We start from the raw sequence: 12,178 nt of genomic DNA on the forward strand, positions 1-12,178 counted from the left end.
CTTTTTGGAGAAGTGTCTATTCATTTCTTTTTCCCATTTTTTGACTGGATTGTTTGTCTTTCTGGTGTTGAGATTTACAAGTTCTTTATAAATTTTGGTTATTAACCCCTTATCAAACTTACTGTCAAATATGTTCTCCCATTGTGTAGTTTGTCTTTTTATTCTGTTCTTATTGTCTTTGGTTATGCAAAAGCTTTTTAGTTTGATATAGTCCCATTTGTTTATTCTGTCTTTTATTTCACTTGCCCGTGGAGATAAATCAGCAAATATGTCACTGTGAGAGATGTCGGAGAGCTTACTGCCTATGTTTTCTTCTAAGATGCTTATGGTTTCATGGCTTACATTTAAGTCCTTTATCCATTTTGAGTTTATTTTTATGAATGGTGTAAGTTGGTGGTCTAGTTTCATTTTTTTGTAGGTAGCTGTCTAATTTTCCCAACACCATTTGTTAAAGAGGCTGTCTTTAGTCCATTGTATGCCCTTACCTCCTTTGTCAAATATCAGTTGTCCATAGAGCTGTGGGTTTATTTCTGGGTTCTCCGTTCTGTTCCATTGATATTAAATCTAGTAGTTTTTTGATGGAGTCTTCAGGTTTTTCTATGTACAATATTATGTTATCTGTAAATAATGACAATTCTGTTTCCTCCTTTCTAATTTGGATGCCTTTTATTTCTTCTCCTTGTCTGATTGTTGTGGCTAGTATTTCCAGTACTATGATGAATAAGACTGGTGAAAGTGAACATCACTGTCTTCTGGGTTCTCTGTTCTGTTCCATTGATCTATATGCCTGTTCTTTTTTTTTTTTTTTGTATTTTTCTGAAGCTGGAAATGGGAGAGACAGTCAGACAGACTCCCGCATGCGCCCGACCGGGATCCACCCGGCATGCCCACCAGGGGCAACACTCTGCCCACGAGGGACTGATGCTCTGCCGTGACCAGAGCTACTTTAGCGCCTGGGGCAGAGGCCAAGGGGCCATCCCCAGCGCCCGGGCCATCTTTGCTCCAATGGAGCCTTGGCTGCGGGAGGGGAAGAGAGAGACAGAGAGGAAGCAGGGGGTGGGGGTGCAGAAGCAAATGGGCGCTTCTCCTATGTGCCCTGGCCAGGAATCAAACCCGGGTCCCCCGCACTCCAGGCCAACGCTCTACCGCTGAGCCAACCGGCCAGGGCTATATGCCTGTTCTTATGCCAGTACCAGGCTGTGTTGAGTACAATGGCCTTGTAGTATAACTTGATATCAGGAAGTGTGATACCTCCCACTTTATTCTTCTTTTTTAAGATTGCTGAGGCTATTCATGTTCTTTTCTGGTTCCATGTAAATTTTTGGAATATGTCTTTAAAGTATGTCATTGGTATTTTAATTGGTATTGCATTGAATTTATAAATTGCTTTGGGTATAGACATTTTAATGATGTTTATTTTTCCTAACCATGAGCACGGTGTATGCTTCCTCTTGTTTGTATCTTTCTTGATTTCTTTTATCAATGTTTTATAATTTTCCAAGTACAAGTCTTTAGTTTCCTTGGTTAAATTTACTCCTAGGTACCTTATTTTTTTTTGGTTGTAATAGTGAAGGAGATTGTTTCCTTAATTTCTCTTTCTGACTGTTCATTGCTGGTGTATAAAAATGCCTCTGATTTCTGAGTATTAATTTTATATCCTACCACTTTGCTGAATTCGTTTATCAGATCCAGTAGTTTTTTTGACTGAGACTTTAGGGTTTTCTATATAAAATATCATATCATCTGAAAATAATGATAGTTTTACTTCTTCTTTTCCAACTTGAATGCCTTTTATTTCTTCTTCTTGTCTGATTGTTGTGGCTAGGACTTCCAGGACTATGTTGAATAAGGGTGGTGAAAGGGGGCACCCCTGCCTTGTTCCTGATCTTAAGGGGATTGCTTTTAATTTTTGCCCATTGAGTATGATGTTGGCTGTGGGTTTGTCATAGACGGCTTTTTATCATGATGAGGTATGTTCCCTGTATTCCCACTTTGTTGAGAGTTTTGATCTTGAATGGTTGCTGGATTTTATCAAATGCTTTCTCTGCAGTTATTGAAATTATCATGTGGTTTTTCTCCTTCCTTTTGTTTATGTGATGAATCACATTGATTGATTTGTGAATATTGTTCCAGCCTTGCCTCCCCAGAATAAATCCCACTTGATCATGGTGTATGATTTTTTTCCATATAATGATGACATCAGATCATTTACAATAACATGAATGGACCTTGATAACATTATACGGAGTGAAATAAGTAAATCAGAAAAAACTAAGAACTATACGAATCCATACATAGATGAGACATAAAAATGAGACTCAGAGACATGGACAAGAATGTGATGATAATGGTGGTTGGGTTTGGGGGTGGGGAGGGGGCAAGTAAGGAGAGAGGGGGGTGGGGAGAGGGGAGGGGCACAAAGAAAACCAGATGGAAGTTGACGGAAGACAATTTGACTTTGGGTGAGGGGTATGCAACATAATCAAATGTCAAAATAATCTGGAGATGTTTTCTCAGAACATATGTACCCTGATTTATCAATGTCACTGCATTAAAATTAATAAAAATAAGATAAAAATCACTGTCTTCCTGATATTAAGGGAAATGTTTGTAGTTTTTGCCCATTGAGTATGTTGTTGGCTATGGATTTGTCATATATGAACTTGGTTATGTTGAGAAATGATCCCTCTTTTCCCACTTTTGCTGAGTTTTTATCATAAATGGGCACTGGATTTTTTCAAATTATTATCTGTATTGATATGATTGTGTGATTTTTATCATTTATTTATTTATCATTTATTTTGATGTATCACATTTATTGATTTTTTTAATATTGTTCCAACCTTGGTTCCCCAGAATAAATCCCATTTGATCAAGGTGTATGATCTTTTGTGTGTGTGTGTGTGTGTGTGTGTGTGACAGAGACAGAGAGACAGAGAGAATCAGAGGGACAGATAGGGACAGACAGACAGGAAGGGAGAGAGATGAGAAGCATCAATTTTTCGTTGTTACATCTTAGTTGTTTGTTGATTGCTTATTCATTGATTGCTTTCTCATATGTGCCTTGACTGGGGAGGGGCTATAGAAGACCAAGTGACCCCTTGCTCAAGCCAGCGACCTTGACCTTGAGCTGAAGCTGGTTAGCCTTGCTCAAACCAGATGAGCCCGTGTGCAAGCTGGCGACCTCAGGGTTTCAAATCTGGATCCTCTGAGTCTTAGTCTGATGCTTTATCCACTGCGCCACTGCCTGGTCAGTTGGTATATGATCTTTTTAATGTATTGCTAGACCCAATTTCCTAACATATGTTTTTTCTCTTTTTTTCCAAGGGAGAGGAGGGGAGATAGAGAAACAGACTCCCACATGCTCCCTGACCGAGATCCACCCAGCAAGCCCCATCTGGGGCCGATGTTCTGCCCATCTGGGGCCATGCGCACAACTGAACTATTTTTAGTACCTGAGGTGGAGGCTCCATGGAGCTATCCTCAGCATCTGGGCTGATGCACTTGAACTAATAGAACCATGGCTGAGGGAGAGGAAGAGAAGGAGAGAGAAAGAGAGAGAAAATAGGGAGGGAAAGGGGTAGAGAAGCGGATGGTCACTTCTCCTATTTGCCCTGACTGGGAATTGAACCTGGGACATCCACACACCAGGCCAATGCTCTATGACTGAGCAAACTGACCAAGGCACTTTACTAATATTTTGTTGAGGATGTTAGCATTTGTGTTTATCGAGGATATTGGCTTACAATTTTTTTCTTTGTAGTGTCTTTATCTGGTTTCTGGTTCTTAAATTAGAATAATACTGGCCTCATTAAAAAAAAGTTTGGAAGTTTTCCTCCTCTTAAATTTTTGGGGATAATTTGAGAAAGATAAGTGTTAATTCTTCATTGACTGTTTGGTAAAATTCACCTGTGAAACCAAGTAGTCCATGAGTTTTGTTTGTTGGGAGTTTTATTTTTTTAATTGCTTCAAATTAATTAATTGGAAGTGTTCTATTCAGGTTTTCTGGTTCTGCCTGATTCAGTTTTGGAAGTCTGTATGTTTCTAGGAATTTATTCATTTTTACCCAGGTTGTTCAATTTGTTGATGTATAGTTGTTCATAGTAGTTTTTTACAATCCTTTGTATTTCTGTGGTGTCAGTTGTTACTTCTCTTTCATTTCCAATTTTTTTGGTGTGTGTGATAGAGACAGAGAGAGACAGAGAGAGAGACAGAGAGAGGGACAGATAGGAAGAGACAGACAGGAAGAGAGAGTGATGAAAAGCATCAATTCTTCGTTGTGGCACTTTACTTGTTCATTTACTGCTTTCTTGTATGTGCCTTGACCAGGGGATTACAGCAGGCCAAGTGACCCCTTGCTCAAGCCAGCAACCTTGGGTTCAATCTAGTGAGCTATGCTGAAACCAGATGAACCTGCTCTCAATCAAGTGACCTCAGGGTTTCGAACCTAGGCCCTCTGCGTCCCAGTCTGGCACTCTATCCACTGCTCCACTGCCTGGTCAGGCTCTGATTTTTTTTTTTTTTACAGAGACAGAGAGTGAGTCAGAGAGAGGGATAGACAGGGACAGACAGACAGGAATGGAGAAATGAGAAGCATCAATCATCAGTTTTTCGTTGCAACACCTTAGTTCATCGATTGCTCTCTCATATGTGCCTTGACCGCGGGCCTTCAGCAGACCGAGTAGCCCCTTGCTGGAGCCAGTGACTTTGGGCTCAAGCTGGTGGACTTTTGCTCAAACCAGATGAGCCTGCACTCAAGCTGGTGACCTCGGGGTCTCGAACTTGGGTCCTCTGCATCCCAGTCCGACACTCTATCCACTGCGCCACCATCTGGTCAGGCAGGCTCTGATTTTATTTATTTGGATTCTCTTTAATTTTTTCTTCATGAATCTGGTTAAAAGTTCATCAATCTTGTTTACCTTTCCAAAGAACCAGCTCTTGGTTTCATTGATCCTTTTGTATTATTATTATTTATCATTCTCTTGTCATTCATTTCTACTCTGACTTTTGTTATTTCCTTCCTTCTACTTACTTTTAGTCTTTGTTTGTTTTTCTCTTTCTATTTTTTTTTAGGTGGAGTGTTAGCTTGTTTATTTGAATTTTTTTTTTTTTTTTTGCTTCTTGAGGTAGGCCTGTGATGTTATGAACTTCTCTCAGTAATGTTTTTGCTGTGCCCCATAGATTTGGGTTGTGTATTTATTTTCATTTGTTTCCAGGTAACTTTTGATTTCTTTCTTGATCTTATTGTTAACCCATTCTTTGTTTAATAACATGCTATTTAGCCTCCATGTGTTTGAATATTTTTCAGGTTTTTTTTATTATGGTTGATTTCTAGTTTCATACTTTTGTGGTCAGAGAAGTTGCTCAATATAATTTCAATTTTCTTGAATTTATTAAGACTTATTTTGTATATTAATATGTGATCTGGCTTTGAAAATGTTCTATGTGAACTTGAGAAGAATGTATATTCTGCTGCCTTGGGGTGGAATGTTCTGCAAATATCAATTAAATTCATCCGATCCAGTGTGTTGTTTAATGTTGCTGTTGCCTTGTTGATTTCTTGTTTGTTTGGAAGGTCTACCCACTGATGTCAGTGGACTCTTAAAATCTCATATTATGACTGTATTGCTGTTGATCTCTCCTTTAATGTTCATCAAGATTTTCTTTATATATTTAGGTGCTTTATATGTTGGGTGCATATGTTTAAAAGGGCTTTATTTTCTTGTTAGATCAATCCCTATCTTGTAATGTCCTTTGTTTGTTGTTATGGCCTTTGTTTTGAAGTCTATTTTGTCTGATATAACTATTGTTACACTAGGATTTTGAGGGGTTTCAATTTTCATGGAATATTTTTCCATCCCTTTACTTTCAGTCTGTGTATGTTTTGTTACTGTCTTTTATAAACAGTATGTATATGGGTAATGTTTTCTTATTCATTCAGCTACCCTATGTGTTGTTTTGTTTGTTTGTTTGTTTTTTACAGAGACAGAGAGAGAGTCAGAGAGAGGGATAGACAGGGACAGACAGACAGGAATGGAGAGATGAGAAGCATCAATCATTAGTTTTTCATTGCACGTTGCGACACTTTAGTTGTTCATTGATTGCTTTCTCATATGTGCTTTGACCGCAGGCCTTCAGCAGACCGAGTAACCCCTTGCTCAAGCCAGCGACCTTGGGTCCAAGCTGGTGAGCTTTTGCTCAAACCAGATGAGCCCGCGCTCAAGCTGGTGACCTCAGAGTCTTGAACCTGGGTCCTTCCACATCCCAGTTCGACGCTCTATCCACTGCACCACTGCCTGGTCAGGCTACTCTATGTTTTTTGATTGGAGTGTTTAATTCACTTACACTTAAGGTTATTACTGATAGGTACTCATTTTTTACATTTTATTCTTTATACCTATGTTCTTCTCTATATTTCTTCTTCTTCTTAAAACAGATCTTTTACTCAAAAACATTGCTATGCAAAGGCACATGCACCCCCACATTCATTGCAGCATTTTTTTTTTGTATTTTTCTGAAGCTAGAAATGGGGAGAGACAGTCAGACAGACTCTCCTATGCGCCCGACGGGGATCCACCCGGCACACCCACCAGGGGGCGACGCTCTGCCTACCAGGGGGCGATGCTCTGCCCCTCCCGGGGCGTCACTCTGTTGCGACCAGAGCCACTCTAGCGCCTGGGGCAGAGGCCAAGGAGCCATCCCCAGCGCCCAGGCCATCTTTGCTCCAATGGAGCCTCGCTTCGGGAGGGGAAGAGAGAGACAGAGAAGGAGAGGGGGAGGGATGGAGAAGCAGATGGGCGCTTCTCCTGTGTGCCCTGGCCGGGAATTGAACCCGGGACTTCTGCACACCAGGCTGATGCTCTACCACTGAGCCAACCGGCCAGGGCTCATTGCAGCATTATTAACAGTGGCCAATACATGGAAACAACCAAAGTGTCCTTTGATAGAGAATTGGATGAAGAAGATGTGGTACATATATACAATAGAATACCACTCAGCCATAAGAAATGATGACATATTACCATTTACGTCAACATGGATGGACCTTGAGAACATTATACTAAGTGAAACAAGTAAATCAGAAAAAGCTAAGAACTATATGATTTCACACAGAGGTGGTGTATAAAACTGAGACTCATGAACATAGATAAAAGTGAAATGGTTACCAGGGGCAAGGGATTGGGGGAAAGGGGAGTAAAGAGGGACAAATATATGGTGACAAAAAATGATTTGACTTTAGGTGATGAGCACAGAACACAATTAACTTTTCAAATGTTATTGAGATGTTTATCTGGAACCTGTGTACTCTTATTGATCAATGTAACCTCATTAAATTTAATTTTCTAAATAAAAAGTTTTAAAGAGCAGGCCTTTTAACATTTCTTCCAATAATGATTTGGTGGTAATGAACTCTTAGTTTTTGTCTGAGAAGCTCTTTATTTTACCTTTAAATTTAAGTGATAGCCTTGCTGGATAGAGTAGTCTTGTTTATAGGTCATAGCATAAGTCTTTGCTTTTCATCACTTTAAATATTTCATGCCAAGCCCTACTGGCCTAAAGGGTTTTTGTTGAGAAATCAACCGACAGCCTTATGGGAGCTCCTTTGTAGGTAACTAATTGCTTCTTTTGCTGATTTTAAGATTCTCTCTTTGTCTTTAACCTTTGTTATTTTAATTATGATATGTCTTTGTGTGAGCTTCTTTGCATTCATCTTGATTAGGACTCTCTGTGCTTCCTGAACTTGTGTAAATTTTCCTTCACCAGGTTAAAAAAGTTTTTAACCAGTATTTCTCCAAACAGGTTCTCTATACCTTGCTTACTGTCTTTTCCTTCTGGTTCCCCTATTAAGTGAATGTTGTTATACTTGTTGTCCCATAGGTCCTTTAGACTTTCTTCATTATTTTTTAATTATCTTTTCTTTTTGATGCTTTACTTTGGTTCTTACTGTTATCTTATCCTCTAAGTCACTGATTCAGACCTCTGCTTTATATAACCTGCTATTGATTCCTTCTAGTGTATTCTTCATTTCAGATACTGTATTCTTCATTTCTGACTGGTTCCTGTTACAGTTTCTATGTTCTTTTTGATACTTCCTATCTCATTGTTCTCATTAAGATCATTAATTCTTCCTTTAAGGTCCTTGAGCATCCTATAGCCATTTGTTTTAAACTCTGCATTTGGTATTTTAGTAGCTTTCATTTCATTTAATTATTTTTCTGGAGATTTCTCTTGTTCTTTCATTTGTCTTCCCATTTTGTCTCTGTGTATTAAATAGATCTGCTATGACTCCCAAAGTTGTTATGATGGCTTTATGATGAAGTTGTCTTGTTGGGCTTAATGTCGCAATCTCCCAGATTACCTGAGCTCTGTGCTCCAGGAATGTTTCTTGTGGGTTATGTAAACCCTTCTATTGTAGTTGGAACTTGAATAATGTTGGCCCTCTCATGAGTGGAGATAATCCTTCAAATTGGCTGACTATAACGATAAACTTCAGTCACCATGTATAAGTCACTGTGCAGGGGCTACTCCCCTAGGTGGAGTTGTTTCCAACAGGGTCTGTTGCCTGCCAGAATCCCACTTTGGATGTGTCACTTGTGTGGCTAGTTGGGCTGAGCTCTGATGTGGTCTGAAGCCCACCACTGGTTGTGTAGGTTCTACTTAGTCAGGGTTCAGGTACAGGTCAATGTCAGACATTGTGTGGAACCGGCCTTGGGCTATCTGTCTGAAGTTGCCATTCTATTCACTTTTTGTGGCTGTGTCTACTAGGCATAGGTATGCATGGGAAAGGCCAATCTGTGTACAAGAGTTAGCTTCCTCCACCTTAGAGCTGGGAGCAAAGCTGTAAAGGTCTGAGACTCCCTGAGGTTTGCTTCCACCTGTCAGCTACTCTGCTTCCCCCTGAAGTTGCATAGTCTTCTTTCAGAACCCAGGCTGGCCGTGACCCACATATCCTTCCATTATCTGTGAATTTGGTAAGACAGGGTGACCAGGGTCAGGAGGCTGGGTCTAGTGGGTCTCTAATTTGAAAATCATGCAATCAGGCACTCTGCCTGAGTCTCCAACTCTATCTCCCTCAGGAGAGGCGCTGCACAGGTTCAGGTTGGGTGCATCCAGCTGTTCCCTCTGCAGGAGTGAGCTCAGGAAGACAGATCAAAAGAGATTCCCATTGGGGGTGATCCTAGTCCAGCCCACAGGAGGGGGCCAAGCACTTTGTCCTGGTTCCAGAGAATAGCCCTTGAGGACATACACTCTGAATATCTCAGCTGCCAGCAGCACTCTTCCCCTCCCTACAAACCTGAGCTCAGCAAGGCAAGGTATCTGGGACTTAGAAGGACAAATTGAAAGAGTCTACCATTGGGGTGGGTGACTGCAAGTTTGTAGGAGGGGTACAGGCACTTTCTCTTCTTCCTAGGGTAACATGGGCTGAGCTCACAGGGGAGATAAGAGTGCCCCCCCCGTGATGTAGCTACACAACCCAGAACCCATCTGTCTGATTTCCAGTCAAAAGCCTCCTGGGGAGACACACTCTAAAATTTCCAGCTCTGTGCAGTACTCTAATCCCCCTGCACAACTGAATTTAGGACAGGGCTCGCCAGGTGATTCAATAGGTGGGGTGTGGATTGCTGGCTATGTGCTCAAGATGAGAGAGACCAGTCCCCTTTCCAAAGCCATACAATTTAGTCACTGTCTGAATGTCTACTAAGGGCCCCAAGTATCCTAGGCTCTAAGCATAATACTTCTTATTCTTATTTTATAACAGCAACTCTCTTTTTCTTAGTAATAGGATTCAATTACTCCAGCTGTACAGTAACCCCTTTATCTGCCTGTCAGTTCAATAACATGAGGAGACCAAAATGGCTAAGGTGTACTTTTAACTTTCAATTTAATGGAACCATGGCTTTATTCACTGGGATACCTCTTAGTAATCACTTGCCCAATATTTCTGGTCAATGGGAAAGGGCATAAATCCAATATATTCAGCATAGAAGATTAGGGTCACTTCATCAGAAAAAGAATGTTGACTAGCTAAGGAGAATATGAAATGGGTGGTGAAAGAATGAAGTTATGATTATTGACTGACTTCATGATCAGCTATAGAGGGAACTGTAGCAACTAGGTTTATATTTATTGATAATTTATTATTTTTTTCCTTTCTCTGATATATGAAAAATGCTAGAGATGGTTGTTATAAGTTAGGTTTCAGTTGAAGAGTATGAATTAGCACTACTCCATGATAGTACAGTGGCTGCTGGGACTTTTTGTCTCTGCTTCCTTGTTGAAGATAAGATTTTCTACATTGGAATAAATGGGGAAAATGGTTACTGAGTGACAAAAGGAGTGGACTGTGTTGGTTATTTTTTTAAGTGAGAGGAGGGAGATAGTGAGATAGATTCCCACATGGGCCCCGGCTGGGATCCAACCCGCAACCCCTGTCTGGGGCTGATGCTTGAATCAAGTGAACTATTCTCAGTGCCTGGGGCCAATGGTTGAATCAGTTGAGCCACTGGCTACAGCAGGCAAAGAGGGAGAGAAGGAGGAGAAAGAGGGGAGATAAGGAGATGGTCACTTCTCATATGTACTCTGACCAGGGATTGAACCTGGGACATCCACACGCTGGGCTGATGCTCTATCCACTGAGTGAACCAGCCAGGGACGTGTTGGTTATTCTTTATATTACTACAGCTATTCATCAATTTTCTACCCTCTTCTGTCTTGTTTTATGCCAGGAGGCTGCCCCTTATGGATTATGTCTCCCAGGCTCCATTCTTAGTTGGAGTCTTTTTTAGTTTAGCCAGTAGAATACACTGACAGAACTTTGGAGGGTAGAAGAGAAAAGACAAGGTATTTCTTCCCTGCTTCCTCCATGATTTGGGCTATTTTATTTTCAGCCACTGCCAATAAATATGTATATAATTATGAATATAGATATAAATAAATATATTGGCAGTGATGGGCCAAGGCTTTAGCTCGTACAGAGGGTCCCTTCTCTTTGGCTCTTGCTTCCATTAGGTTGCAGTAATACTATTTCTTCCTTTTGCCCTTTTAATTTTTATTTATTTATTTATTTGTTTGTTTATTTGTTTATTTATTTTTTACACAGATAGAGAGTGAGTCAGAGAGAGGGATAGACAGGGACAGACAGACAGGAATGGAGAGAGATGAGAAGCATCAATCATTAGTTTTTTAAAAATAAATTTTTATTAATTTTAATAGGGTGACATCAATAAATCAGGGTACATATATTCAAAGAAAACATGTCCAGGTTATCTTGTCATTCAATTCTATTGCATACTCATCACCCAAAGTCAGATTATCCTCCGTCACCTTCTATCTAGTTTTCTTTGTGCCTCTCCCCTTCCCCCTCCCCCTCTCCCTCTTTCCCTCCCCCCACCCCTGGTAACCCCCACACTCTTGTTCATGTCTCTTAGTCTCGTTTTTATGTCCCCCCAATGTATGGAATCCTGCAGTTCTTGTTTTTTTCTGATTTACTTATTTCACTCCCTATAATGTTATCAAGATCCCACCTTTTTGTTGTAAGTGACCCGATGTCATCATTTCTTATGGCTGAATAGTATACCATGGTGTATATGTGCCATATCTTCTTTATCCAGTCTTCTATTTTTTTTACAGTGATTAAAGCCTTTAAGCAAACTCTTGGCCAATACAGCAAGAATCCACAAAAGAGTAGTGTCCTTAACATGTTCACCAAGTCCAAGTTGGCCCCAACACCATGCCAAATCCCTGAAAAATGCAACCCAACCACAGTTCAGTCTATTAGGAGCTGTCACTAGGAGCAGGAGTCCAGGACAAGTCCACCTCCAGGAAAAGTCCACATGGCACTGGAATTGTTGTCACAATTCTATACTTTGCAGCTCACGTCCAAGTCCCAATTACCACTGCTTCTAGCTGGTAGTGATTTAGGTAGACTGGAAAAGCCATCTGCAGCATGTGTGGAGATGGAGCTTCTATTCTCCTCTGCCTGGAGAGATGAGACCAGGTTGCTTTTACCTGGAGCTCTGCGACTGTGGCTTGGTAAAGAGAACCTTGGGATACACTAAGGTGGGTGGCAAAGGTAGATTCATAATAGAAGTTGGCAAAAGGGGGAAAGAGAGCTCTACATTAGGAGTAGGTCCCAGCCTGAAATATGAGTGTGGCATTGAGGTAGGAGGAATAAAGG

The sequence above is a fragment of the Saccopteryx bilineata genome, chromosome X, assembly GCF_036850765.1.
Source record: "Saccopteryx bilineata isolate mSacBil1 chromosome X, mSacBil1_pri_phased_curated, whole genome shotgun sequence".
NCBI lineage: Eukaryota > Metazoa > Chordata > Mammalia > Chiroptera > Emballonuridae > Saccopteryx > Saccopteryx bilineata.